The sequence below is a fragment of the Ascaphus truei genome, chromosome 13, assembly GCF_040206685.1.
Source record: "Ascaphus truei isolate aAscTru1 chromosome 13, aAscTru1.hap1, whole genome shotgun sequence".
In the NCBI taxonomy this organism is placed as follows: Eukaryota; Metazoa; Chordata; class Amphibia; order Anura; family Ascaphidae; genus Ascaphus; species Ascaphus truei.
The window spans coordinates 9689761-9716923 of NC_134495.1; the positions used below are offsets into that span (position 1 = coordinate 9689761).

The 27163-nt window shown below is 63.0% G+C and overlaps 1 protein-coding gene across 1 annotated transcript in view; it reads right to left on the minus strand.

The window, feature by feature from the left end:
- The window catches only part of MSI1 (musashi RNA binding protein 1), a 75017-nt gene that overhangs the window by 39430 nt on the left and 8424 nt on the right, over positions 1-27163 (minus strand).

Consider the following 27163-nt stretch of genomic DNA (forward strand, 5'->3'; position numbering starts at 1 on the left):
AGCCCGTGTGGAAGAGCGCAGAGAGCCGGTGTGTAAGAGCGCAGAAAGCCGGTGTGTAGAACAGACAGAGCCCATGTGGAAGAGCGCAGAGAGCCGGTGTGGAAGAGCGCAGAGAGCCGGTGTGGAAGAGCGCAGAGAGCCGGTGTGTAGAACAGACAGAGCCCGTGTGGAAGAGCGCAGAGAGCCGGTGTGGAAGAGCGCAGAGAGCGTGTGTAGAACAGACAGAGCCCGTGTGGAAGAGCGCAGAGAGCCGGTGTGGAAGAGCGCAGAGAGCCGGTGTGGAAGAGCGCAGAGAGCCGGTGTGGAAGAGCGCAGAGAGCCGGTGTGGAAGAGCGCAGAGAGCCGGTGTGGAAGAGCGCAGAGAGCCGGTGTGGAAGAGCGCAGAGAGCCGGTGTGGAAGAGCGCAGAGAGCCGGTGTGGAAGAGCGCAGAGAGCCGGTGTGGAAGAGCGCAGAGAGCCGGTGTGGAAGAGCGCAGAGAGCCCGTGTGGAAGAGCGCAGAGAGCCGGTGTGTAGAACAGACAGAGCCCATGTGGAAGAGCGCAGAGAGCCGGTGTGGAAGAGCGCAGAGAGCCGGTGTGTAGAACAGACAGAGCCCGTGTGGAAGAGCGCAGAGAGCCCGCGTGGAAGAGCGCAGAGAGCCGGTGTGTAGAACAGACAGAGCCCGTGTGGAAGAGCGCAGAGAGCCGGTGTGTAGAACAGACAGAGCCCGTGTGGAAGAGCGCAGAGAGCCGGTGTGGAAGAGCGCAGAGAGCCCGTGTGGAAGAGCGCAGAGAGCCGGTGTGTAGAACAGACAGAGCCCGTGTGGAAGAGCGCAGAGAGCCGGTGTGGAAGAGCGCAGAGAGCCGGTGTGGAAGAGCGCAGAGAGCCGGTGTGGAAGAGCGCAGAGAGCCCGTATGGAAGAGCGCAGAGAGCCGGTGTGTAGAACAGACAGAGCCCGTGTGGAAGAGCGCAGAAAGCCAGTGTGGAAGAGCGCAGAGAGCCGGTGTGGAAGAGCGCAGAGAGCCGGTGTGGAAGAGCGCAGAGAGCCGGTGTGGAAGAGCGCAGAGAGCCGGTGTGGAAGAGCGCAGAGAGCCGGTGTGGAAGAGCGCAGAGAGCCGGTGTGGAAGAGCGCAGAGAGCCTGTGTGGAAGAGCGCAGAGAGCCGGTGTGCAAGAGCGCAGAGAGCCGGTGTGGAAGAGCGCAGAGAGCCGGTGTGGAAGAGCGCAGAGAGCCGGTGTGGAAGAGCGCAGAGAGCCGGTGTGGAAGAGCGCAGAGAGCCGGTGTGGAAGAGCGCAGAGAGCCCGTGTGGAAGAGCGCAGAGAGCCCGTGTGGAAGAGCGCAGAGAGCCGGTGTGTAGAACAGACAGAGCCCATGTGGAAGAGCGCAGAGAGCCGGTGTGGAAGAGCGCAGAGAGCCGGTGTGTAGAACAGACAGAGCCCGTGTGGAAGAGCGCAGAGAGCCCGCGTGGAAGAGCGCAGAGAGCCGGTGTGTAGAACAGACAGAGCCCGTGTGGAAGAGCGCAGAGAGCCGGTGTGTAGAACAGACAGAGCCCGTGTGGAAGAGCGCAGAGAGCCGGTGTGGAAGAGCGCAGAGAGCCCGTGTGGAAGAGCGCAGAGAGCCGGTGTGTAGAACAGACAGAGCCCGTGTGGAAGAGCGCAGAGAGCCGGTGTGGAAGAGCGCAGAGAGCCGGTGTGGAAGAGCGCAGAGAGCCGGTGTGGAAGAGCGCAGAGAGCCCGTATGGAAGAGCGCAGAGAGCCGGTGTGTAGAACAGACAGAGCCCGTGTGGAAGAGCGCAGAAAGCCAGTGTGGAAGAGCGCAGAGAGCCGGTGTGGAAGAGCGCAGAGAGCCGGTGTGGAAGAGCGCAGAGAGCCTGTGTGGAAGAGCGCAGAGAGCCGGTGTGGAAGAGCGCAGAGAGCCGGTGTGGAAGAGCGCAGAGAGCCGGTGTGGAAGAGCGCAGAGAGCCGGTGTGCAAGAGCGCAGAGAGCCGGTGTGGAAGCGCGCAGAGAGCGGGTGTGGAAGAGCGCAGAGAGCCGGTGTGTAGAACAGACAGAGCCCGTGTGGAAGAGCGCAGAGAGCCCGCGTGGAAGAGCGCAGAGAGCCGGTGTGTAGAACAGACAGAGCCCGTGTGGAAGAGCGCAGAGAGCCGGTGTGTAGAACAGACAGAGCCCGTGTGGAAGAGCGCAGAGAGCCGGTGTGGAAGAGCGCAGAGAGCCGGTGTGGAAGAGCGCAGAGAGCCGGTGTGGAAGAGCGCAGAGAGCCGGTGTGGAAAAGCGCAGAGAGCCGGTGTGGAAGAGCGCAGAGAGCCCGTGTGGAAGAGCGCAGAGAGCCGGTGTGGAAGAGCGCAGAGAGCCCGTGTGGAAGAGCGCAGAGAGCCGGTGTGGAAGAGCGCAGAGAGCCCGTGTGGAAGAGCGCAGAGAGCCCGCGTGGAAGAGCGCAGAGAGCCGGTGTGGAAGAGCGCAGAGAGACCGTGTGTAGAACAGACAGAGCCCGTGTGGAAGAGCGCAGAGAGCCCGTGTGGAAGAGCGCAGAGAGCCCGCGTGGAAGAGCGCAGAGAGCCGGTGTGGAAGAGCGCAGAGAGCCGGTGTGTAGAACAGACAGAGCCCATGTGGAAGAGCGCAGAGAGCCGGTGTGTAGAACAGACAGAGCCCATGTGGAAGAGCGCAGAGAGCCGGTGTGGAAGAGCGCAGAGAGCCGGTGTGTAAGAGCGCAGAGAGCCGGTGTGTAAGAGCGCAGAGAGCCGGTGTGTAGAACAGACAGAGCCCGTGTGGAAGAGCGCAGAGAGCCGGTGTGGAAGAGCGCAGAGAGCATGTGTAGAACAGACAGAGCCCGTGTGGAAGAGCGCAGAGAGCCGGTGTGGAAGAGCGCAGAGAGCCGGTGTGGAAGAGCGCAGAGAGCCGGTGTGGAAGAGCGCAGAGAGCCGGTGTGGAAGAGCGCAGAGAGCCGGTGTGGAAGAGCACAGAGAGCGAGTGTGTAGAACAGACAGAGCCCGTGTGGAAGAGCGCAGAGAGCCCGTGTGGAAGAGCGCAGAGAGCCCGTGTGGAAGAGCGCAGAGAGCCGGTGTGTAAGAGCGCAGAGAGCCGGTGTGTAGAACAGACAGAGCCCGTGTGGAAGAGCGCAGAGAGCCGGTGTGTAGAACAGACAGAGCCCGTGTGGAAGAGCGCAGAGAGCCGGTGTGTAAGAGCGCAGAAAGCCGGTGTGTAGAACAGACAGAGCCCATGTGGAAGAGCGCAGAGAGCCGGTGTGGAAGAGCGCAGAGAGCCGGTGTGGAAGAGCGCAGAGAGCCGGTGTGTAGAACAGACAGAGCCCGTGTGGAAGAGCGCAGAGAGCCGGTGTGGAAGAGCGCAGAGAGCGTGTGTAGAACAGACAGAGCCCGTGTGGAAGAGCGCAGAGAGCCGGTGTGGAAGAGCGCAGAGAGCCGGTGTGGAAGAGCGCAGAGAGCCGGTGTGGAAGAGCGCAGAGAGCCGGTGTGGAAGAGCGCAGAGAGCCGGTGTGGAAGAGCGCAGAGAGCCGGTGTGGAAGAGCGCAGAGAGCCGGTGTGGAAGAGCGCAGAGAGCCGGTGTGGAAGAGCGCAGAGAGCCGGTGTGGAAGAGCGCAGAGAGCCGGTGTGGAAGAGCGCAGAGAGCCCGTGTGGAAGAGCGCAGAGAGCCCGTGTGGAAGAGCGCAGAGAGTCGGTGTGTAGAACAGACAGAGCCCGTGTGGAAGAGCGCAGAGAGCCGGTGTGGAAGAGCGCAGAGAGCCGGTGTGGAAGAGCGCAGAGAGCCGGTGTGGAAGAGCGCAGAGAGCCGGTGTGGAAGAGCGCAGAGAGCCGGTGTGGAAGAGCGCAGAGAGCCCGTGTGGAAGAGCGCAGAGAGCCCGTGTGGAAGAGCGCAGAGAGCCGGTGTGGAAGAGCGCAGAGAGCCCGTGTGGAAGAGCGCAGAGAGCCCGTGTGGAAGAGCGCAGAGAGCCCGTGTGGAAGAGCGCAGAGAGCCCGTGTGGAAGAGCGCAGAGAGACCGTGTGTAGAACAGACAGAGCCCGTGTGGAAGAGCGCAGAGAGCGTGTGTGTAGAACAGACAGAGCCCGTGTGGAAGAGCGCAGAGAGCCGGTGTGGAAGAGCGCAGAGAGCCGGTGTGTAGAACAGACAGAGCCCATGTGGAAGAGCGCAGAGAGCCGGTGTGGAAGAGCGCAGAGAGCCGGTGTAGAAGAGCGCAGAGAGCCGGTGTGTAAGAGCGCAGAGAGCCGGTGTGTAGAACAGACAGAGCCCGTGTGGAAGAGCGCAGAGAGCCGGTGTGGAAGAGCGCAGAGAGCGTGTGTAGAACAGACAGAGCCCGTGTGGAAGAGCGCAGAGAGCCGGTGTGGAAGAGCGCAGAGAGCCGGTGTGGAAGAGCGCAGAGAGCCGGTGTGGAAGAGCGCAGAGAGCCGGTGTGGAAGAGCGCAGAGAGCGAGTGTGTAGAACAGACAGAGCCCGTGTGGAAGAGCGCAGAGAGCCGGTGTGGAAGAGCGCAGAGAGCCGGTGTGGAAGAGCGAAGAGAGCCGGTGTGGAAGAGCGCAGAGAGCGTGTGTGTAGAACAGACAGAGCCCGTGTGGAAGAGCGCAGAGAGCCGGTGTGGAAGAGCGCAGAGAGCCGGTGTGGAAGAGCGCAGAGAGCCGGTGTGGAAGAGCGCAGAGAGCCGGTGTGGAAGAGCGCAGAGAGCCCGTGTGGAAGAGCGCAGAGAGCCCGTGTGGAAGAGCGCAGAGAGCCCGTGTGGAAGAGCGCAGAGAGCCGGTGTGGAAGAGCGCAGAGAGTCCGTGTGGAAGAGCGCAGAGAGCCAGTGTGGAAGAGCGCAGAGAGCCGTGTGTGGAAGAGCGCAGAGAGCCGGTGTGGAAGAGCGCAGAGAGCCCGTGTGGAAGAGCGCAGAGAGCCCGTGTGGAAGAGCGCAGAGAGCCGGTGTGGAAGAGCGCAGAGAGCGTGTGTAGAACAGACAGAGCCCGTGTGGAAGAGCGCAGAGAGCCGGTGTGGAAGAGCGCAGAGAGCCGGTGTGGAAAAGCGCAGAGAGCCGGTGTGGAAGAGCGCAGAGAGCCAGTGTGTAGAACAGACAGAGCCCGTGTGGAAGAGCGCAGAGAGCGTGTGTGTAGAACAGAGAGAGCCCGTGTGGAAGAGCGCAGAGAGCCCGTGTGGAAGAGCGCAGAGAGCCCGTGTGGAAGAGCGCAGAGAGCCCGTGTGGAAGAGCGCAGAGAGCCCGTGTGGAAGAGCGCAGAGAGCCGGTGTGGAAGAGCGCAGAGAGCCGGTGTGGAAGAGCGCAGAGAGCCGGTGTGGAAGAGCGCAGAGAGCCGGTGTGGAAGAGCGCAGAGAGCCGGTGTGGAAGAGCGCAGAGAGCCCGTGTGGAAGAGCGCAGAGAGCCCGTGTGGAAGAGCGCAGAGAGCCGGTGTGGAAGAGCGCAGAGAGCCGGTGTGGAAGAGCGCAGAGAGCCAGTGTGGAAGAGCGCAGAGAGCCGTGTGTGGAAGAGCGCAGAGAGCCGGTCTGGAAGAGCGCAGAGAGCCGGTGTGGAAGAGCGCAGAGAGCCGGTGTGGAAGAGCGCAGAGAGCCCGTGTGGAAGAGCGCAGAGAGCCGGTGTGGAAGAGCGCAGAGAGCCGGTGTAGAACAGACAGAGCCCGTGTGGAAGAGCGCAGAGAGCCGGTGTGGAAGAGCGCAGAGAGCCGGTGTGGAAGAGCGCAGAGAGCCGGTGTGGAAGAGCGAAGAGAGCCGGTGTGGAAGAGCGCAGAGAGCGTGTGTGTAGAACAGACAGAGCCCGTGTGGAAGAGCGCAGAGAGCCGGTGTGGAAGAGCGCAGAGAGCCGGTGTGGAAGAGCGCAGAGAGCCGGTGTGGAAGAGCGCAGAGAGCCGGTGTGGAAGAGCGCAGAGAGCCCGTGTGGAAGAGCGCAGAGAGCCCGTGTGGAAGAGCGCAGAGAGCCGGTGTGGAAGAGCGCAGAGAGCCGGTGTGGAAGAGCGCAGAGAGTCCGTGTGGAAGAGCGCAGAGAGCCAGTGTGGAAGAGCGCAGAGAGCCGTGTGTGGAAGAGCGCAGAGAGCCGGTGTGGAAGAGCGCAGAGAGCCCGTGTGGAAGAGCGCAGAGAGCCCGTGTGGAAGAGCGCAGAGAGCCGGTGTGGAAGAGCGCAGAGAGCGTGTGTAGAACAGACAGAGCCCGTGTGGAAGAGCGCAGAGAGCCGGTGTGGAAGAGCGCAGAGAGCCGGTGTGGAAAAGCGCAGAGAGCCGGTGTGGAAGAGCGCAGAGAGCCAGTGTGTAGAACAGACAGAGCCCGTGTGGAAGAGCGCAGAGAGCGTGTGTGTAGAACAGAGAGAGCCCGTGTGGAAGAGCGCAGAGAGCCCGTGTGGAAGAGCGCAGAGAGCCCGTGTGGAAGAGCGCAGAGAGCCGGTGTGGAAGAGCGCAGAGAGCCGGTGTGGAAGAGCGCAGAGAGCCGGTGTGGAAGAGCGCAGAGAGCCGGTGTGGAAGAGCGCAGAGAGCCGGTGTGGAAGAGCGCAGAGAGCCCGTGTGGAAGAGCGCAGAGAGCCCGTGTGGAAGAGCGCAGAGAGCCCGTGTGGAAGAGCGCAGAGAGCCGGTGTGGAAGAGCGCAGAGAGCCGGTGTGGAAGAGCGCAGAGAGCCAGTGTGGAAGAGCGCAGAGAGCCGTGTGTGGAAGAGCGCAGAGAGCCGGTGTGGAAGAGCGCAGAGAGCCGGTGTGGAAGAGCGCAGAGAGCCGGTGTGGAAGAGCGCAGAGAGCCCGTGTGGAAGAGCGCAGAGAGCCGGTGTGGAAGAGCGCAGAGAGCCGGTGTAGAACAGACAGAGCCCGTGTGGAAGAGCGCAGAGAGCCGGTGTGGAAGAGCGCAGAGAGCCGGTGTGGAAGAGCGCAGAGAGCCGGCGTGGAAGAGCGCAGAGAGCCAGTGTGTAGAACAGAGAGAGCCCGTGTGGAAGAGCGCAGAGAGCCCGTGTGGAAGAGCGCAGAGAGCCGGTGTGGAAGAGCGCAGAGAGCCCGTGTGGAAGAGCGCAGAGAGACCGTGTGTAGAACAGACAGAGCCCGTGTGGAAGAGCGCAGAGAGCCCGTGTGTAGAACAGACAGAGCGCGCGAGGAAGAGCGCAGAGAGCCGGTGTGTAGAACAGAGAGAGCCCGTGTGGAAGAGCGCAGAGAGCGTGTGTAGAACAGACAGAGCGCGTGTGGAAGAGCGCAGAGAGCCGGTGTGGAAGAGCGCAGAGAGCCCGTGTGGAAGAGCGCAGAGAGCGGGTGTGGAAGAGCACAGAGAGCGTGTGTAGAACAGACAAAGCGCATGTGGAAGAGCGCAGAGAGCCGGTGATTCGAACAGACAGAGCCCGTGTGGAAGAGCGCAGAGAGCCGGTGTGGAAGAGCGCAGAGAGCGTGTGTAGAACAGACAGAGCCCGTGTGGAAGAGCGCAGAGAGCCGGTGTGGAAGAGCGCAGAGAGCCGGTGTGGAAAAGCGCAGAGAGCCGGTGTGGAAGAGCGCAGAGAGCCAGTGTGTAGAACAGACAGAGCCCGTGTGGAAGAGCGCAGAGAGCGTGTGTGTAGAACAGAGAGAGCCCGTGTGGAAGAGCGCAGAGAGCCCGTGTGGAAGAGCGCAGAGAGCCCGTGTGGAAGAGCGCAGAGAGCCCGTGTGGAAGAGCGCAGAGAGCCGGTGTGGAAGAGCGCAGAGAGCCGGTGTGGAAGAGCGCAGAGAGCCGGTGTGGAAGAGCGCAGAGAGCCGGTGTGGAAGAGCGCAGAGAGCCCGTGTGGAAGAGCGCAGAGAGCCCGTGTGGAAGAGCGCAGAGAGCCCGTGTGGAAGAGCGCAGAGAGCCGGTGTGGAAGAGCGCAGAGAGCCGGTGTGGAAGAGCGCAGAGAGCCAGTGTGGAAGAGCGCAGAGAGCCGTGTGTGGAAGAGCGCAGAGAGCCGGTGTGGAAGAGCGCAGAGAGCCGGTGTGGAAGAGCGCAGAGAGCCGGTGTGGAAGAGCGCAGAGAGCCCGTGTGGAAGAGCGCAGAGAGCCGGTGTGGAAGAGCGCAGAGAGCCGGTGTAGAACAGACAGAGCCCGTGTGGAAGAGCGCAGAGAGCCGGTGTGGAAGAGCGCAGAGAGCCGGTGTGGAAGAGCGCAGAGAGCCGGCGTGGAAGAGCGCAGAGAGCCAGTGTGTAGAACAGAGAGAGCCCGTGTGGAAGAGCGCAGAGAGCCCGTGTGGAAGAGCGCAGAGAGCCGGTGTGGAAGAGCGCAGAGAGCCCGTGTGGAAGAGCGCAGAGAGACCGTGTGTAGAACAGACAGAGCCCGTGTGGAAGAGCGCAGAGAGCCCGTGTGTAGAACAGACAGAGCGCGCGAGGAAGAGCGCAGAGAGCCGGTGTGTAGAACAGAGAGAGCCCGTGTGGAAGAGCGCAGAGAGCGTGTGTAGAACAGACAGAGCGCGTGTGGAAGAGCGCAGAGAGCCGGTGTGGAAGAGCGCAGAGAGCCCGTGTGGAAGAGCGCAGAGAGCGGGTGTGGAAGAGCACAGAGAGCGTGTGTAGAACAGACAAAGCGCATGTGGAAGAGCGCAGAGAGCCGGTGATTCGAACAGACAGAGCCCGTGTGGAAGAGCGCAGAGAGCCCGTGTGGAAGAGCGCAGAGAGCCCGTGTGGAAGAGCGCAGAGAGCCCGTGTGGAAGAGCGCAGAGAGCCCGTGTGGAAGAGCGCAGAGAGCCCGTGTGGAAGAGCGCAGAGAGCCCGTGTGGAAGAGCGCAGAGAGCCCGTGTGGAAGAGCGCAGAGAGCCCGTGTGGAAGAGCGCAGAGAGCCCGTGTGGAAGAGCGCAGAGAGCCCGTGTGGAAGAGCGCAGAGAGCCCGTGTGGAAGAGCGCAGAGAGCCCGTGTGGAACAGCGCAGAGAGCCCGTGTGGAAGAGCGCAGAGAGCCCGTGTGGAAGAGCGCAGAGAGCCCGTGTGGAAGAGCGCAGAGAGCCCGTGTGGAAGAGCGCAGAGAGCCCGTGTGGAAGAGCGCAGAGAGCCGGTGTGGAAGAGCGCAGAGAGCCCGTGTGGAAGAGCGCAGAGAGCCCGTGTGGAAGAGCGCAGAGAGCGTGTGTAGAACAGACAGAGCCCGTGTGGAAGAGCGCAGAGAGCCGGTGTGGAAGAGCGCAGAGAGCCGGTGTGGAAGAGCGCAGAGAGCCGGTGTGGAAGAGCGCAGAGAGCCAGTGTGTAGAACAGAGAGAGCCCGTGTGGAAGAGCGCAGAGAGCCCGTGTGGAAGAGCGCAGAGAGCCCGTGTGGAAGAGCGCAGAGAGCCCGTGTGGAAGAGCGCAGAGAGACCGTGTGTAGAACAGACAGAGCCCGTGTGGAAGAGCGCAGAGAGCCCGTGTGTAGAACAGACAGAGCGCGCGAGGAAGACCGCAGAGAGCCGGTGTGTAGAACAGAGAGAGCCCGTGTGGAAGAGCGCAGAGAGCGTGTGTAGAACAGACAGAGCACGTGTGGAAGAGCGCAGAGAGCTGGTGTGGAAGAGCGCAGAGAGCCCGTGTGGAAGAGCGCAGAGAGCCCGTGTGGAAGAGCGCAGAGAGCGGGTGTGGAAGAGCACAGAGAGCGTGTGTAGAACAGACAAAGCGCATGTGGAAGAGCGCAGAGAGCCGGTGATTCGAACAGACAGAGCCCGTGTGGAAGAGCGCAGAGAGCCCGTGTGGTAGAGCGCAGAGAGCCCGTGTGGAAGAGCGCAGAGAGCCCGTGTGGAAGAGCGCAGAGAGCCCGTGTGGAAGAGCGCAGAGAGCCCGTGTGGAAGAGCGCAGAGAGCCCGTGTGGAAGAGCGCAGAGAGCCCGTGTGGAAGAGCGCAGAGAGCCCGTGTGGAAGAGCGCAGAGAGCCCGTGTGGAACAGCGCAGAGAGCCCGTGTGGAAGAGCGCAGAGAGCCCGTGTGGAAGAGCGCAGAGAGCCCGTGTGGAAGAGCGCAGAGAGCCCGTGTGGAAGAGCGCAGAGAGCCCGTGTGGAAGAGCGCAGAGAGCCCGTGTGGAAGAGCGCAGAGAGCCCGTGTGGAAGAGCGCAGAGAGCCCGTGTGGAAGAGCGCAGAGAGCCCGTGTGGAAGAGCGCAGAGAGCCCGTGTGGAAGAGCGCAGAGAGCCCGTGTGGAAGAGCGCAGAGAGCCCGTGTGGAAGAGCGCAGAGAGCCCGTGTGGAAGAGCGCAGAGAGCCCGTGTGGAAGAGCGCAGAGAGCCCGTGTGGAAGAGCGCAGAGAGCCCGTGTGGAAGAGCGCAGAGAGCCCGTGTGGAAGAGCGCAGAGAGCCCAGGTGGAAGAGCGCAGAGAGCCCAGGTGGAAGAGCGCAGAGAGCCGGTGATTAGAAGAGACAGAGCCCGTGTGGAAGAGCGCAGAGAGCCCAGGTGGAAGAGCGCAGAGAGCCCGTGTGGAAGAGCGCAGAGAGCCCGTGTGGAAGAGCGCAGAGAGCCCGTGTGGAAGAGCGCAGAGAGCCCGTGTGGAAGAGCGCAGAGAGCCCGTGTGGAAGAGCGCAGAGAGCCCGTGTGGAAGAGCGCAGAGAGCCCGTGTGGAAGAGCGCAGAGAGCCCGTGTGGAAGAGCGCAGAGAGCCCGTGTGGAAGAGCGCAGAGAGCCCGTGTGGAAGAGCCCGCGTGGAAGAGCGCAGAGAGCCCGTGTGGAAGAGCGCAGAGAGCCCAGGTGGAAGAGCGCAGAGAGCCCGTGTGGAAGAGCCCGTGTGGAAGAGCCCGTGTGGAAGAGCGCAGAGAGCCCGTGTGGAAGAGCGCAGAGAGCCCAGGTGGAAGAGCGCAGAGAGCCGGTGTGGAAGAGCGCAGAGAGCCCGTGTGGAAGAGCGCAGAGAGCCGGTGTGTAGAACAGACAGAGCCCGTGTGGAAGAGCGCAGAGAGCCGGTGTGGAAGAGCGCAGAGAGCCGGTGTGGAAGAGCGCAGAGAGCCGGTGTGGAAGAGCGCAGAGAGCCCGTATGGAAGAGCGCAGAGAGCCGGTGTGTAGAACAGACAGAGCCCGTGTGGAAGAGCGCAGAAAGCCAGTGTGGAAGAGCGCAGAGAGCCGGTGTGGAAGAGCGCAGAGAGCCGGTGTGGAAGAGCGCAGAGAGCCGGTGTGGAAGAGCGCAGAGAGCCGGTGTGGAAGAGCGCAGAGAGCCGGTGTGGAAGAGCGCAGAGAGCCGGTGTGGAAGAGCGCAGAGAGCCTGTGTGGAAGAGCGCAGAGAGCCGGTGTGCAAGAGCGCAGAGAGCCGGTGTGGAAGAGCGCAGAGAGCCGGTGTGGAAGAGCGCAGAGAGCCGGTGTGGAAGAGCGCAGAGAGCCGGTGTGGAAGAGCGCAGAGAGCCGGTGTGGAAGAGCGCAGAGAGCCCGTGTGGAAGAGCGCAGAGAGCCCGTGTGGAAGAGCGCAGAGAGCCCGTGTGGAAGAGCGCAGAGAGCCGGTGTGTAGAACAGACAGAGCCCATGTGGAAGAGCGCAGAGAGCCGGTGTGGAAGAGCGCAGAGAGCCGGTGTGTAGAACAGACAGAGCCCGTGTGGAAGAGCGCAGAGAGCCCGCGTGGAAGAGCGCAGAGAGCCGGTGTGTAGAACAGACAGAGCCCGTGTGGAAGAGCGCAGAGAGCCGGTGTGTAGAACAGACAGAGCCCGTGTGGAAGAGCGCAGAGAGCCGGTGTGGAAGAGCGCAGAGAGCCCGTGTGGAAGAGCGCAGAGAGCCGGTGTGTAGAACAGACAGAGCCCGTGTGGAAGAGCGCAGAGAGCCGGTGTGGAAGAGCGCAGAGAGCCGGTGTGGAAGAGCGCAGAGAGCCGGTGTGGAAGAGCGCAGAGAGCCCGTATGGAAGAGCGCAGAGAGCCGGTGTGTAGAACAGACAGAGCCCGTGTGGAAGAGCGCAGAAAGCCAGTGTGGAAGAGCGCAGAGAGCCGGTGTGGAAGAGCGCAGAGAGCCGGTGTGGAAGAGCGCAGAGAGCCGGTGTGGAAGAGCGCAGAGAGCCGGTGTGGAAGAGCGCAGAGAGCCGGTGTGGAAGAGCGCAGAGAGCCGGTGTGGAAGAGCGCAGAGAGCCGGTGTGCAAGAGCGCAGAGAGCCGGTGTGGAAGCGCGCAGAGAGCGGGTGTGGAAGAGCGCAGAGAGCCGGTGTGTAGAACAGACAGAGCCCGTGTGGAAGAGCGCAGAGAGCCCGCGTGGAAGAGCGCAGAGAGCCGGTGTGTAGAACAGACAGAGCCCGTGTGGAAGAGCGCAGAGAGCCGGTGTGTAGAACAGACAGAGCCCGTGTGGAAGAGCGCAGAGAGCCGGTGTGGAAGAGCGCAGAGAGCCGGTGTGGAAGAGCGCAGAGAGCCGGTGTGGAAGAGCGCAGAGAGCCGGTGTGGAAAAGCGCAGAGAGCCGGTGTGGAAGAGCGCAGAGAGCCCGTGTGGAAGAGCGCAGAGAGCCGGTGTGGAAGAGCGCAGAGAGCCCGTGTGGAAGAGCGCAGAGAGCCGGTGTGGAAGAGCGCAGAGAGCCCGTGTGGAAGAGCGCAGAGAGCCGGTGTGGAAGAGCGCAGAGAGCCGGTGTGGAAGAGCGCAGAGAGCCGGTGTGGAAGAGCGCAGAGAGCCGGTGTGGAAGAGCGCAGAGAGCCGGTGTGCAAGAGCGCAGAGAGCCGGTGTGGAAGCGCGCAGAGAGCGGGTGTGGAAGAGCGCAGAGAGCCGGTGTGTAGAACAGACAGAGCCCGTGTGGAAGAGCGCAGAGAGCCCGCGTGGAAGAGCGCAGAGAGCCGGTGTGTAGAACAGACAGAGCCCGTGTGGAAGAGCGCAGAGAGCCGGTGTGTAGAACAGACAGAGCCCGTGTGGAAGAGCGCAGAGAGCCGGTGTGGAAGAGCGCAGAGAGCCGGTGTGGAAGAGCGCAGAGAGCCGGTGTGGAAGAGCGCAGAGAGCCGGTGTGGAAGAGCGCAGAGAGCCGGTGTGGAAAAGCGCAGAGAGCCGGTGTGGAAGAGCGCAGAGAGCCCGTGTGGAAGAGCGCAGAGAGCCGGTGTGGAAGAGCGCAGAGAGCCCGTGTGGAAGAGCGCAGAGAGCCGGTGTGGAAGAGCGCAGAGAGCCCGTGTGGAAGAGCGCAGAGAGCCCGCGTGGAAGAGCGCAGAGAGCCGGTGTGGAAGAGCGCAGAGAGCCGGTGTGTAGAACAGACAGAGCCCATGTGGAAGAGCGCAGAGAGCCGGTGTGTAGAACAGACAGAGCCCATGTGGAAGAGCGCAGAGAGCCGGTGTGGAAGAGCGCAGAGAGCCGGTGTGGAAGAGCGCAGAGAGCCGGTGTGTAAGAGCGCAGAGAGCCGGTGTGTAGAACAGACAGAGCCCGTGTGGAAGAGCGCAGAGAGCCGGTGTGGAAGAGCGCAGAGAGCATGTGTAGAACAGACAGAGCCCGTGTGGAAGAGCGCAGAGAGCCGGTGTGGAAGAGCGCAGAGAGCCGGTGTGGAAGAGCGCAGAGAGCCCGTGTGGAAGAGCGCAGAGAGCCGGTGTGGAAGAGCGCAGAGAGCCGGTGTGGAAGAGCGCAGAGAGCCCGTGTGGAAGAGCGCAGAGAGCCCGTGTGGAAGAGCGCAGAGAGCCCGTGTGGAAGAGCGCAGAGAGCCCGTGTGGAAGAGCGCAGAGAGCCCGTGTGGAAGAGCGCAGAGAGCCCGTGTGGAAGAGCGCAGAGAGCCCGTGTGGAAGAGCGCAGAGAGCCCGTGTGGAAGAGCGCAGAGAGCCCAGGTGGAAGAGCGCAGAGAGCCCAGGTGGAAGAGCGCAGAGAGCCGGTGATTAGAAGAGACAGAGCCCGTGTGGAAGAGCGCAGAGAGCCCAGGTGGAAGAGCGCAGAGAGCCCGTGTGGAAGAGCGCAGAGAGCCCGTGTGGAAGAGCGCAGAGAGCCCGTGTGGAAGAGCGCAGAGAGCCCGTGTGGAAGAGCGCAGAGAGCCCGTGTGGAAGAGCGCAGAGAGCCCGTGTGGAAGAGCGCAGAGAGCCCGTGTGGAAGAGCGCAGAGAGCCCGTGTGGAAGAGCGCAGAGAGCCCGTGTGGAAGAGCGCAGAGAGCCCGTGTGGAAGAGCCCGCGTGGAAGAGCGCAGAGAGCCCGTGTGGAAGAGCGCAGAGAGCCCAGGTGGAAGAGCGCAGAGAGCCCGTGTGGAAGAGCCCGTGTGGAAGAGCCCGTGTGGAAGAGCGCAGAGAGCCCGTGTGGAAGAGCGCAGAGAGCCCAGGTGGAAGAGCGCAGAGAGCCGGTGTGGAAGAGCGCAGAGAGCCCGTGTGGAAGAGCGCAGAGAGCCGGTGTGTAGAACAGACAGAGCCCGTGTGGAAGAGCGCAGAGAGCCGGTGTGGAAGAGCGCAGAGAGCCGGTGTGGAAGAGCGCAGAGAGCCGGTGTGGAAGAGCGCAGAGAGCCCGTATGGAAGAGCGCAGAGAGCCGGTGTGTAGAACAGACAGAGCCCGTGTGGAAGAGCGCAGAAAGCCAGTGTGGAAGAGCGCAGAGAGCCGGTGTGGAAGAGCGCAGAGAGCCGGTGTGGAAGAGCGCAGAGAGCCGGTGTGGAAGAGCGCAGAGAGCCGGTGTGGAAGAGCGCAGAGAGCCGGTGTGGAAGAGCGCAGAGAGCCGGTGTGGAAGAGCGCAGAGAGCCTGTGTGGAAGAGCGCAGAGAGCCGGTGTGCAAGAGCGCAGAGAGCCGGTGTGGAAGAGCGCAGAGAGCCGGTGTGGAAGAGCGCAGAGAGCCGGTGTGGAAGAGCGCAGAGAGCCGGTGTGGAAGAGCGCAGAGAGCCGGTGTGGAAGAGCGCAGAGAGCCCGTGTGGAAGAGCGCAGAGAGCCCGTGTGGAAGAGCGCAGAGAGCCCGTGTGGAAGAGCGCAGAGAGCCGGTGTGTAGAACAGACAGAGCCCATGTGGAAGAGCGCAGAGAGCCGGTGTGGAAGAGCGCAGAGAGCCGGTGTGTAGAACAGACAGAGCCCGTGTGGAAGAGCGCAGAGAGCCCGCGTGGAAGAGCGCAGAGAGCCGGTGTGTAGAACAGACAGAGCCCGTGTGGAAGAGCGCAGAGAGCCGGTGTGTAGAACAGACAGAGCCCGTGTGGAAGAGCGCAGAGAGCCGGTGTGGAAGAGCGCAGAGAGCCCGTGTGGAAGAGCGCAGAGAGCCGGTGTGTAGAACAGACAGAGCCCGTGTGGAAGAGCGCAGAGAGCCGGTGTGGAAGAGCGCAGAGAGCCGGTGTGGAAGAGCGCAGAGAGCCGGTGTGGAAGAGCGCAGAGAGCCCGTATGGAAGAGCGCAGAGAGCCGGTGTGTAGAACAGACAGAGCCCGTGTGGAAGAGCGCAGAAAGCCAGTGTGGAAGAGCGCAGAGAGCCGGTGTGGAAGAGCGCAGAGAGCCGGTGTGGAAGAGCGCAGAGAGCCGGTGTGGAAGAGCGCAGAGAGCCGGTGTGGAAGAGCGCAGAGAGCCGGTGTGGAAGAGCGCAGAGAGCCGGTGTGGAAGAGCGCAGAGAGCCGGTGTGCAAGAGCGCAGAGAGCCGGTGTGGAAGCGCGCAGAGAGCGGGTGTGGAAGAGCGCAGAGAGCCGGTGTGTAGAACAGACAGAGCCCGTGTGGAAGAGCGCAGAGAGCCCGCGTGGAAGAGCGCAGAGAGCCGGTGTGTAGAACAGACAGAGCCCGTGTGGAAGAGCGCAGAGAGCCGGTGTGTAGAACAGACAGAGCCCGTGTGGAAGAGCGCAGAGAGCCGGTGTGGAAGAGCGCAGAGAGCCGGTGTGGAAGAGCGCAGAGAGCCGGTGTGGAAGAGCGCAGAGAGCCGGTGTGGAAAAGCGCAGAGAGCCGGTGTGGAAGAGCGCAGAGAGCCCGTGTGGAAGAGCGCAGAGAGCCGGTGTGGAAGAGCGCAGAGAGCCCGTGTGGAAGAGCGCAGAGAGCCGGTGTGGAAGAGCGCAGAGAGCCCGTGTGGAAGAGCGCAGAGAGCCGGTGTGGAAGAGCGCAGAGAGCCGGTGTGGAAGAGCGCAGAGAGCCGGTGTGGAAGAGCGCAGAGAGCCGGTGTGGAAGAGCGCAGAGAGCCGGTGTGCAAGAGCGCAGAGAGCCGGTGTGGAAGCGCGCAGAGAGCGGGTGTGGAAGAGCGCAGAGAGCCGGTGTGTAGAACAGACAGAGCCCGTGTGGAAGAGCGCAGAGAGCCCGCGTGGAAGAGCGCAGAGAGCCGGTGTGTAGAACAGACAGAGCCCGTGTGGAAGAGCGCAGAGAGCCGGTGTGTAGAACAGACAGAGCCCGTGTGGAAGAGCGCAGAGAGCCGGTGTGGAAGAGCGCAGAGAGCCGGTGTGGAAGAGCGCAGAGAGCCGGTGTGGAAGAGCGCAGAGAGCCGGTGTGGAAGAGCGCAGAGAGCCGGTGTGGAAAAGCGCAGAGAGCCGGTGTGGAAGAGCGCAGAGAGCCCGTGTGGAAGAGCGCAGAGAGCCGGTGTGGAAGAGCGCAGAGAGCCCGTGTGGAAGAGCGCAGAGAGCCGGTGTGGAAGAGCGCAGAGAGCCCGTGTGGAAGAGCGCAGAGAGCCCGCGTGGAAGAGCGCAGAGAGCCGGTGTGGAAGAGCGCAGAGAGCCGGTGTGTAGAACAGACAGAGCCCATGTGGAAGAGCGCAGAGAGCCGGTGTGTAGAACAGACAGAGCCCATGTGGAAGAGCGCAGAGAGCCGGTGTGGAAGAGCGCAGAGAGCCGGTGTGGAAGAGCGCAGAGAGCCGGTGTGTAAGAGCGCAGAGAGCCGGTGTGTAGAACAGACAGAGCCCGTGTGGAAGAGCGCAGAGAGCCGGTGTGGAAGAGCGCAGAGAGCATGTGTAGAACAGACAGAGCCCGTGTGGAAGAGCGCAGAGAGCCGGTGTGGAAGAGCGCAGAGAGCCGGTGTGGAAGAGCGCAGAGAGCCGGTGTGGAAGAGCGCAGAGAGCGAGTGTGTAGAACAGACAGAGCCCGTGTGGAAGAGCGCAGAGAGCCCGTGTGGAAGAGCGCAGAGAGCCCGTGTGGAAGAGCGCAGAGAGCCGGTGTGTAAGAGCGCAGAGAGCCGGTGTGTAGAACAGACAGAGCCCGTGTGGAAGAGCGCAGAGAGCCGGTGTGTAGAACAGACAGAGCCCGTGTGGAAGAGCGCAGAGAGCCGGTGTGTAAGAGCGCAGAAAGCCGGTGTGTAGAACAGACAGAGCCCATGTGGAAGAGCGCAGAGAGCCGGTGTGGAAGAGCGCAGAGAGCCGGTGTGGAAGAGCGCAGAGAGCCGGTGTGTAGAACAGACAGAGCCCGTGTGGAAGAGCGCAGAGAGCCGGTGTGGAAGAGCGCAGAGAGCGTGTGTAGAACAGACAGAGCCCGTGTGGAAGAGCGCAGAGAGCCGGTGTGGAAGAGCGCAGAGAGCCGGTGTGGAAGAGCGCAGAGAGCCGGTGTGGAAGAGCGCAGAGAGCCGGTGTGGAAGAGCGCAGAGAGCCGGTGTGGAAGAGCGCAGAGAGCCGGTGTGGAAGAGCGCAGAGAGCCGGTGTGGAAGAGCGCAGAGAGCCGGTGTGGAAGAGCGCAGAGAGCCGGTGTGGAAGAGCGCAGAGAGCCGGTGTGGAAGAGCGCAGAGAGCCCGTGTGGAAGAGCGCAGAGAGCCGGTGTGTAGAACAGACAGAGCCCATGTGGAAGAGCGCAGAGAGCCGGTGTGGAAGAGCGCAGAGAGCCGGTGTGTAGAACAGACAGAGCCCGTGTGGAAGAGCGCAGAGAGCCCGCGTGGAAGAGCGCAGAGAGCCGGTGTGTAGAACAGACAGAGCCCGTGTGGAAGAGCGCAGAGAGCCGGTGTGTAGAACAGACAGAGCCCGTGTGGAAGAGCGCAGAGAGCCGGTGTGGAAGAGCGCAGAGAGCCCGTGTGGAAGAGCGCAGAGAGCCGGTGTGTAGAACAGACAGAGCCCGTGTGGAAGAGCGCAGAGAGCCGGTGTGGAAGAGCGCAGAGAGCCGGTGTGGAAGAGCGCAGAGAGCCGGTGTGGAAGAGCGCAGAGAGCCCGTATGGAAGAGCGCAGAGAGCCGGTGTGTAGAACAGACAGAGCCCGTGTGGAAGAGCGCAGAAAGCCAGTGTGGAAGAGCGCAGAGAGCCGGTGTGGAAGAGCGCAGAGAGCCGGTGTGGAAGAGCGCAGAGAGCCGGTGTGGAAGAGCGCAGAGAGCCGGTGTGGAAGAGCGCAGAGAGCCGGTGTGGAAGAGCGCAGAGAGCCGGTGTGGAAGAGCGCAGAGAGCCTGTGTGGAAGAGCGCAGAGAGCCGGTGTGCAAGAGCGCAGAGAGCCGGTGTGGAAGAGCGCAGAGAGCCGGTGTGGAAGAGCGCAGAGAGCCGGTGTGGAAGAGCGCAGAGAGCCGGTGTGGAAGAGCGCAGAGAGCCGGTGTGGAAGAGCGCAGAGAGCCCGTGTGGAAGAGCGCAGAGAGCCCGTGTGGAAGAGCGCAGAGAGCCGGTGTGTAGAACAGACAGAGCCCATGTGGAAGAGCGCAGAGAGCCGGTGTGGAAGAGCGCAGAGAGCCGGTGTGTAGAACAGACAGAGCCCGTGTGGAAGAGCGCAGAGAGCCCGCGTGGAAGAGCGCAGAGAGCCGGTGTGTAGAACAGACAGAGCCCGTGTGGAAGAGCGCAGAGAGCCGGTGTGTAGAACAGACAGAGCCCGTGTGGAAGAGCGCAGAGAGCCGGTGTGGAAGAGCGCAGAGAGCCCGTGTGGAAGAGCGCAGAGAGCCGGTGTGTAGAACAGACAGAGCCCGTGTGGAAGAGCGCAGAGAGCCGGTGTGGAAGAGCGCAGAGAGCCGGTGTGGAAGAGCGCAGAGAGCCGGTGTGGAAGAGCGCAGAGAGCCCGTATGGAAGAGCGCAGAGAGCCGGTGTGTAGAACAGACAGAGCCCGTGTGGAAGAGCGCAGAAAGCCAGTGTGGAAGAGCGCAGAGAGCCGGTGTGGAAGAGCGCAGAGAGCCGGTGTGGAAGAGCGCAGAGAGCCTGTGTGGAAGAGCGCAGAGAGCCGGTGTGGAAGAGCGCAGAGAGCCGGTGTGGAAGAGCGCAGAGAGCCGGTGTGGAAGAGCGCAGAGAGCCGGTGTGCAAGAGCGCAGAGAGCCGGTGTGGAAGCGCGCAGAGAGCGGGTGTGGAAGAGCGCAGAGAGCCGGTGTGTAGAACAGACAGAGCCCGTGTGGAAGAGCGCAGAGAGCCCGCGTGGAAGAGCGCAGAGAGCCGGTGTGTAGAACAGACAGAGCCCGTGTGGAAGAGCGCAGAGAGCCGGTGTGTAGAACAGACAGAGCCCGTGTGGAAGAGCGCAGAGAGCCGGTGTGGAAGAGCGCAGAGAGCCGGTGTGGAAGAGCGCAGAGAGCCGGTGTGGAAGAGCGCAGAGAGCCGGTGTGGAAAAGCGCAGAGAGCCGGTGTGGAAGAGCGCAGAGAGCCCGTGTGGAAGAGCGCAGAGAGCCGGTGTGGAAGAGCGCAGAGAGCCCGTGTGGAAGAGCGCAGAGAGCCGGTGTGGAAGAGCGCAGAGAGCCCGTGTGGAAGAGCGCAGAGAGCCCGCGTGGAAGAGCGCAGAGAGCCGGTGTGGAAGAGCGCAGAGAGACCGTGTGTAGAACAGACAGAGCCCGTGTGGAAGAGCGCAGAGAGCCCGTGTGGAAGAGCGCAGAGAGCCCGCGTGGAAGAGCGCAGAGAGCCGGTGTGGAAGAGCGCAGAGAGCCGGTGTGTAGAACAGACAGAGCCCATGTGGAAGAGCGCAGAGAGCCGGTGTGTAGAACAGACAGAGCCCATGTGGAAGAGCGCAGAGAGCCGGTGTGGAAGAGCGCAGAGAGCCGGTGTGTAAGAGCGCAGAGAGCCGGTGTGTAAGAGCGCAGAGAGCCGGTGTGTAGAACAGACAGAGCCCGTGTGGAAGAGCGCAGAGAGCCGGTGTGGAAGAGCGCAGAGAGCATGTGTAGAACAGACAGAGCCCGTGTGGAAGAGCGCAGAGAGCCGGTGTGGAAGAGCGCAGAGAGCCGGTGTGGAAGAGCGCAGAGAGCCGGTGTGGAAGAGCGCAGAGAGCCGGTGTGGAAGAGCGCAGAGAGCCGGTGTGGAAGAGCACAGAGAGCGAGTGTGTAGAACAGACAGAGCCCGTGTGGAAGAGCGCAGAGAGCCCGTGTGGAAGAGCGCAGAGAGCCCGTGTGGAAGAGCGCAGAGAGCCGGTGTGTAAGAGCGCAGAGAGCCGGTGTGTAGAACAGACAGAGCCCGTGTGGAAGAGCGCAGAGAGCCGGTGTGTAGAACAGACAGAGCCCGTGTGGAAGAGCGCAGAGAGCCGGTGTGTAAGAGCGCAGAAAGCCGGTGTGTAGAACAGACAGAGCCCATGTGGAAGAGCGCAGAGAGCCGGTGTGGAAGAGCGCAGAGAGCCGGTGTGGAAGAGCGCAGAGAGCCGGTGTGTAGAACAGACAGAGCCCGTGTGGAAGAGCGCAGAGAGCCGGTGTGGAAGAGCGCAGAGAGCGTGTGTAGAACAGACAGAGCCCGTGTGGAAGAGCGCAGAGAGCCGGTGTGGAAGAGCGCAGAGAGCCGGTGTGGAAGAGCGCAGAGAGCCGGTGTGGAAGAGCGCAGAGAGCCGGTGTGGAAGAGCGCAGAGAGCCGGTGTGGAAGAGCGCAGAGAGCCGGTGTGGAAGAGCGCAGAGAGCCGGTGTGGAAGAGCGCAGAGAGCCGGTGTGGAAGAGCGCAGAGAGCCGGTGTGGAAGAGCGCAGAGAGCCGGTGTGGAAGAGCGCAGAGAGCCCGTGTGGAAGAGCGCAGAGAGCCCGTGTGGAAGAGCGCAGAGAGTCGGTGTGTAGAACAGACAGAGCCCGTGTGGAAGAGCGCAGAGAGCCGGTGTGGAAGAGCGCAGAGAGCCGGTGTGGAAGAGCGCAGAGAGCCGGTGTGGAAGAGCGCAGAGAGCCGGTGTGGAAGAGCGCAGAGAGCCGGTGTGGAAGAGCGCAGAGAGCCCGTGTGGAAGAGCGCAGAGAGCCCGTGTGGAAGAGCGCAGAGAGCCGGTGTGGAAGAGCGCAGAGAGCCCGTGTGGAAGAGCGCAGAGAGCCCGTGTGGAAGAGCGCAGAGAGCCCGTGTGGAAGAGCGCAGAGAGCCCGTGTGGAAGAGCGCAGAGAGACCGTGTGTAGAACAGACAGAGCCCGTGTGGAAGAGCGCAGAGAGCGTGTGTGTAGAACAGACAGAGCCCGTGTGGAAGAGCGCAGAGAGCCGGTGTGGAAGAGCGCAGAGAGCCGGTGTGTAGAACAGACAGAGCCCATGTGGAAGAGCGCAGAGAGCCGGTGTGGAAGAGCGCAGAGAGCCGGTGTAGAAGAGCGCAGAGAGCCGGTGTGTAAGAGCGCAGAGAGCCGGTGTGTAGAACAGACAGAGCCCGTGTGGAAGAGCGCAGAGAGCCGGTGTGGAAGAGCGCAGAGAGCGTGTGTAGAACAGACAGAGCCCGTGTGGAAGAGCGCAGAGAGCCGGTGTGGAAGAGCGCAGAGAGCCGGTGTGGAAGAGCGCAGAGAGCCGGTGTGGAAGAGCGCAGAGAGCCGGTGTGGAAGAGCGCAGAGAGCGAGTGTGTAGAACAGACAGAGCCCGTGTGGAAGAGCGCAGAGAGCCGGTGTGGAAGAGCGCAGAGAGCCGGTGTGGAAGAGCGAAGAGAGCCGGTGTGGAAGAGCGCAGAGAGCGTGTGTGTAGAACAGACAGAGCCCGTGTGGAAGAGCGCAGAGAGCCGGTGTGGAAGAGCGCAGAGAGCCGGTGTGGAAGAGCGCAGAGAGCCGGTGTGGAAGAGCGCAGAGAGCCGGTGTGGAAGAGCGCAGAGAGCCCGTGTGGAAGAGCGCAGAGAGCCCGTGTGGAAGAGCGCAGAGAGCCCGTGTGGAAGAGCGCAGAGAGCCGGTGTGGAAGAGCGCAGAGAGTCCGTGTGGAAGAGCGCAGAGAGCCAGTGTGGAAGAGCGCAGAGAGCCGTGTGTGGAAGAGCGCAGAGAGCCGGTGTGGAAGAGCGCAGAGAGCCCGTGTGGAAGAGCGCAGAGAGCCCGTGTGGAAGAGCGCAGAGAGCCGGTGTGGAAGAGCGCAGAGAGCGTGTGTAGAACAGACAGAGCCCGTGTGGAAGAGCGCAGAGAGCCGGTGTGGAAGAGCGCAGAGAGCCGGTGTGGAAAAGCGCAGAGAGCCGGTGTGGAAGAGCGCAGAGAGCCAGTGTGTAGAACAGACAGAGCCCGTGTGGAAGAGCGCAGAGAGCGTGTGTGTAGAACAGAGAGAGCCCGTGTGGAAGAGCGCAGAGAGCCCGTGTGGAAGAGCGCAGAGAGCCCGTGTGGAAGAGCGCAGAGAGCCCGTGTGGAAGAGCGCAGAGAGCCCGTGTGGAAGAGCGCAGAGAGCCGGTGTGGAAGAGCGCAGAGAGCCGGTGTGGAAGAGCGCAGAGAGCCGGTGTGGAAGAGCGCAGAGAGCCGGTGTGGAAGAGCGCAGAGAGCCGGTGTGGAAGAGCGCAGAGAGCCCGTGTGGAAGAGCGCAGAGAGCCCGTGTGGAAGAGCGCAGAGAGCCGGTGTGGAAGAGCGCAGAGAGCCGGTGTGGAAGAGCGCAGAGAGCCAGTGTGGAAGAGCGCAGAGAGCCGTGTGTGGAAGAGCGCAGAGAGCCGGTCTGGAAGAGCGCAGAGAGCCGGTGTGGAAGAGCGCAGAGAGCCGGTGTGGAAGAGCGCAGAGAGCCCGTGTGGAAGAGCGCAGAGAGCCGGTGTGGAAGAGCGCAGAGAGCCGGTGTAGAACAGACAGAGCCCGTGTGGAAGAGCGCAGAGAGCCGGTGTGGAAGAGCGCAGAGAGCCGGTGTGGAAGAGCGCAGAGAGCCGGTGTGGAAGAGCGAAGAGAGCCGGTGTGGAAGAGCGCAGAGAGCGTGTGTGTAGAACAGACAGAGCCCGTGTGGAAGAGCGCAGAGAGCCGGTGTGGAAGAGCGCAGAGAGCCGGTGTGGAAGAGCGCAGAGAGCCGGTGTGGAAGAGCGCAGAGAGCCGGTGTGGAAGAGCGCAGAGAGCCCGTGTGGAAGAGCGCAGAGAGCCCGTGTGGAAGAGCGCAGAGAGCCGGTGTGGAAGAGCGCAGAGAGCCGGTGTGGAAGAGCGCAGAGAGTCCGTGTGGAAGAGCGCAGAGAGCCAGTGTGGAAGAGCGCAGAGAGCCGTGTGTGGAAGAGCGCAGAGAGCCGGTGTGGAAGAGCGCAGAGAGCCCGTGTGGAAGAGCGCAGAGAGCCCGTGTGGAAGAGCGCAGAGAGCCGGTGTGGAAGAGCGCAGAGAGCGTGTGTAGAACAGACAGAGCCCGTGTGGAAGAGCGCAGAGAGCCGGTGTGGAAGAGCGCAGAGAGCCGGTGTGGAAAAGCGCAGAGAGCCGGTGTGGAAGAGCGCAGAGAGCCAGTGTGTAGAACAGACAGAGCCCGTGTGGAAGAGCGCAGAGAGCGTGTGTGTAGAACAGAGAGAGCCCGTGTGGAAGAGCGCAGAGAGCCCGTGTGGAAGAGCGCAGAGAGCCCGTGTGGAAGAGCGCAGAGAGCCGGTGTGGAAGAGCGCAGAGAGCCGGTGTGGAAGAGCGCAGAGAGCCGGTGTGGAAGAGCGCAGAGAGCCGGTGTGGAAGAGCGCAGAGAGCCGGTGTGGAAGAGCGCAGAGAGCCCGTGTGGAAGAGCGCAGAGAGCCCGTGTGGAAGAGCGCAGAGAGCCCGTGTGGAAGAGCGCAGAGAGCCGGTGTGGAAGAGCGCAGAGAGCCGGTGTGGAAGAGCGCAGAGAGCCAGTGTGGAAGAGCGCAGAGAGCCGTGTGTGGAAGAGCGCAGAGAGCCGGTGTGGAAGAGCGCAGAGAGCCGGTGTGGAAGAGCGCAGAGAGCCGGTGTGGAAGAGCGCAGAGAGCCCGTGTGGAAGAGCGCAGAGAGCCGGTGTGGAAGAGCGCAGAGAGCCGGTGTAGAACAGACAGAGCCCGTGTGGAAGAGCGCAGAGAGCCGGTGTGGAAGAGCGCAGAGAGCCGGTGTGGAAGAGCGCAGAGAGCCGGCGTGGAAGAGCGCAGAGAGCCAGTGTGTAGAACAGAGAGAGCCCGTGTGGAAGAGCGCAGAGAGCCCGTGTGGAAGAGCGCAGAGAGCCGGTGTGGAAGAGCGCAGAGAGCCCGTGTGGAAGAGCGCAGAGAGACCGTGTGTAGAACAGACAGAGCCCGTGTGGAAGAGCGCAGAGAGCCCGTGTGTAGAACAGACAGAGCGCGCGAGGAAGAGCGCAGAGAGCCGGTGTGTAGAACAGAGAGAGCCCGTGTGGAAGAGCGCAGAGAGCGTGTGTAGAACAGACAGAGCGCGTGTGGAAGAGCGCAGAGAGCCGGTGTGGAAGAGCGCAGAGAGCCCGTGTGGAAGAGCGCAGAGAGCGGGTGTGGAAGAGCACAGAGAGCGTGTGTAGAACAGACAAAGCGCATGTGGAAGAGCGCAGAGAGCCGGTGATTCGAACAGACAGAGCCCGTGTGGAAGAGCGCAGAGAGCCGGTGTGGAAGAGCGCAGAGAGCGTGTGTAGAACAGACAGAGCCCGTGTGGAAGAGCGCAGAGAGCCGGTGTGGAAGAGCGCAGAGAGCCGGTGTGGAAAAGCGCAGAGAGCCGGTGTGGAAGAGCGCAGAGAGCCAGTGTGTAGAACAGACAGAGCCCGTGTGGAAGAGCGCAGAGAGCGTGTGTGTAGAACAGAGAGAGCCCGTGTGGAAGAGCGCAGAGAGCCCGTGTGGAAGAGCGCAGAGAGCCCGTGTGGAAGAGCGCAGAGAGCCCGTGTGGAAGAGCGCAGAGAGCCGGTGTGGAAGAGCGCAGAGAGCCGGTGTGGAAGAGCGCAGAGAGCCGGTGTGGAAGAGCGCAGAGAGCCGGTGTGGAAGAGCGCAGAGAGCCCGTGTGGAAGAGCGCAGAGAGCCCGTGTGGAAGAGCGCAGAGAGCCCGTGTGGAAGAGCGCAGAGAGCCGGTGTGGAAGAGCGCAGAGAGCCGGTGTGGAAGAGCGCAGAGAGCCAGTGTGGAAGAGCGCAGAGAGCCGTGTGTGGAAGAGCGCAGAGAGCCGGTGTGGAAGAGCGCAGAGAGCCGGTGTGGAAGAGCGCAGAGAGCCGGTGTGGAAGAGCGCAGAGAGCCCGTGTGGAAGAGCGCAGAGAGCCGGTGTGGAAGAGCGCAGAGAGCCGGTGTAGAACAGACAGAGCCCGTGTGGAAGAGCGCAGAGAGCCGGTGTGGAAGAGCGCAGAGAGCCGGTGTGGAAGAGCGCAGAGAGCCGGCGTGGAAGAGCGCAGAGAGCCAGTGTGTAGAACAGAGAGAGCCCGTGTGGAAGAGCGCAGAGAGCCCGTGTGGAAGAGCGCAGAGAGCCGGTGTGGAAGAGCGCAGAGAGCCCGTGTGGAAGAGCGCAGAGAGACCGTGTGTAGAACAGACAGAGCCCGTGTGGAAGAGCGCAGAGAGCCCGTGTGTAGAACAGACAGAGCGCGCGAGGAAGAGCGCAGAGAGCCGGTGTGTAGAACAGAGAGAGCCCGTGTGGAAGAGCGCAGAGAGCGTGTGTAGAACAGACAGAGCGCGTGTGGAAGAGCGCAGAGAGCCGGTGTGGAAGAGCGCAGAGAGCCCGTGTGGAAGAGCGCAGAGAGCGGGTGTGGAAGAGCACAGAGAGCGTGTGTAGAACAGACAAAGCGCATGTGGAAGAGCGCAGAGAGCCGGTGATTCGAACAGACAGAGCCCGTGTGGAAGAGCGCAGAGAGCCCGTGTGGAAGAGCGCAGAGAGCCCGTGTGGAAGAGCGCAGAGAGCCCGTGTGGAAGAGCGCAGAGAGCCCGTGTGGAAGAGCGCAGAGAGCCCGTGTGGAAGAGCGCAGAGAGCCCGTGTGGAAGAGCGCAGAGAGCCCGTGTGGAAGAGCGCAGAGAGCCCGTGTGGAAGAGCGCAGAGAGCCCGTGTGGAAGAGCGCAGAGAGCCCGTGTGGAAGAGCGCAGAGAGCCCGTGTGGAACAGCGCAGAGAGCCCGTGTGGAAGAGCGCAGAGAGCCCGTGTGGAAGAGCGCAGAGAGCCCGTGTGGAAGAGCGCAGAGAGCCCGTGTGGAAGAGCGCAGAGAGCCCGTGTGGAAGAGCGCAGAGAGCCGGTGTGGAAGAGCGCAGAGAGCCCGTGTGGAAGAGCGCAGAGAGCCCGTGTGGAAGAGCGCAGAGAGCCGGTGTGGAAGAGCGCAGAGAGCGTGTGTAGAACAGACAGAGCCCGTGTGGAAGAGCGCAGAGAGCCGGTGTGGAAGAGCGCAGAGAGCCGGTGTGGAAGAGCGCAGAGAGCCGGTGTGGAAGAGCGCAGAGAGCCAGTGTGTAGAACAGAGAGAGCCCGTGTGGAAGAGCGCAGAGAGCCCGTGTGGAAGAGCGCAGAGAGCCCGTGTGGAAGAGCGCAGAGAGCCCGTGTGGAAGAGCGCAGAGAGACCGTGTGTAGAACAGACAGAGCCCGTGTGGAAGAGCGCAGAGAGCCCGTGTGTAGAACAGACAGAGCGCGCGAGGAAGACCGCAGAGAGCCGGTGTGTAGAACAGAGAGAGCCCGTGTGGAAGAGCGCAGAGAGCGTGTGTAGAACAGACAGAGCACGTGTGGAAGAGCGCAGAGAGCTGGTGTGGAAGAGCGCAGAGAGCCCGTGTGGAAGAGCGCAGAGAGCCCGTGTGGAAGAGCGCAGAGAGCGGGTGTGGAAGAGCACAGAGAGCGTGTGTAGAACAGACAAAGCGCATGTGGAAGAGCGCAGAGAGCCGGTGATTCGAACAGACAGAGCCCGTGTGGAAGAGCGCAGAGAGCCCGTGTGGAAGAGCGCAGAGAGCCCGTGTGGAAGAGCGCAGAGAGCCCGTGTGGAAGAGCGCAGAGAGCCCGTGTGGAAGAGCGCAGAGAGCCCGTGTGGAAGAGCGCAGAGAGCCCGTGTGGAAGAGCGCAGAGAGCCCGTGTGGAAGAGCGCAGAGAGCCCGTGTGGAAGAGCGCAGAGAGCCCGTGTGGAACAGCGCAGAGAGCCCGTGTGGAAGAGCGCAGAGAGCCCGTGTGGAAGAGCGCAGAGAGCCCGTGTGGAAGAGCGCAGAGAGCCCGTGTGGAAGAGCGCAGAGAGCCCGTGTGGAAGAGCGCAGAGAGCCCGTGTGGAAGAGCGCAGAGAGCCGTGTGGAAGAGCGCAGAGAGCCCGTGTGGAAGAGCGCAGAGAGCCGTGTGGAAGAGCGCAGAGAGCCCGTGTGGAAGAGCGCGAGAGCCCGTGTGGAAGAGCGCAGAGAGCCCGTGTGGAAGAGCGCAGAGAGCCCGTGTGGAAGAGCGCAGAGAGCCCGTGTGGAAGAGCGCAGAGAGCCCGTGTGGAAGAGCGCAGAGAGCCCGTGTGGAAGAGCGCAGAGAGCCCGTGTGGAAGAGCGCAGAGAGCCCGTGTGGAAGAGCGCAGAGAGCCCAGGTGGAAGAGCGCAGAGAGCCCAGGTGGAAGAGCGCAGAGAGCCGGTGATTAGAAGAGACAGAGCCCGTGTGGAAGAGCGCAGAGAGCCCAGGTGGAAGAGCGCAGAGAGCCCG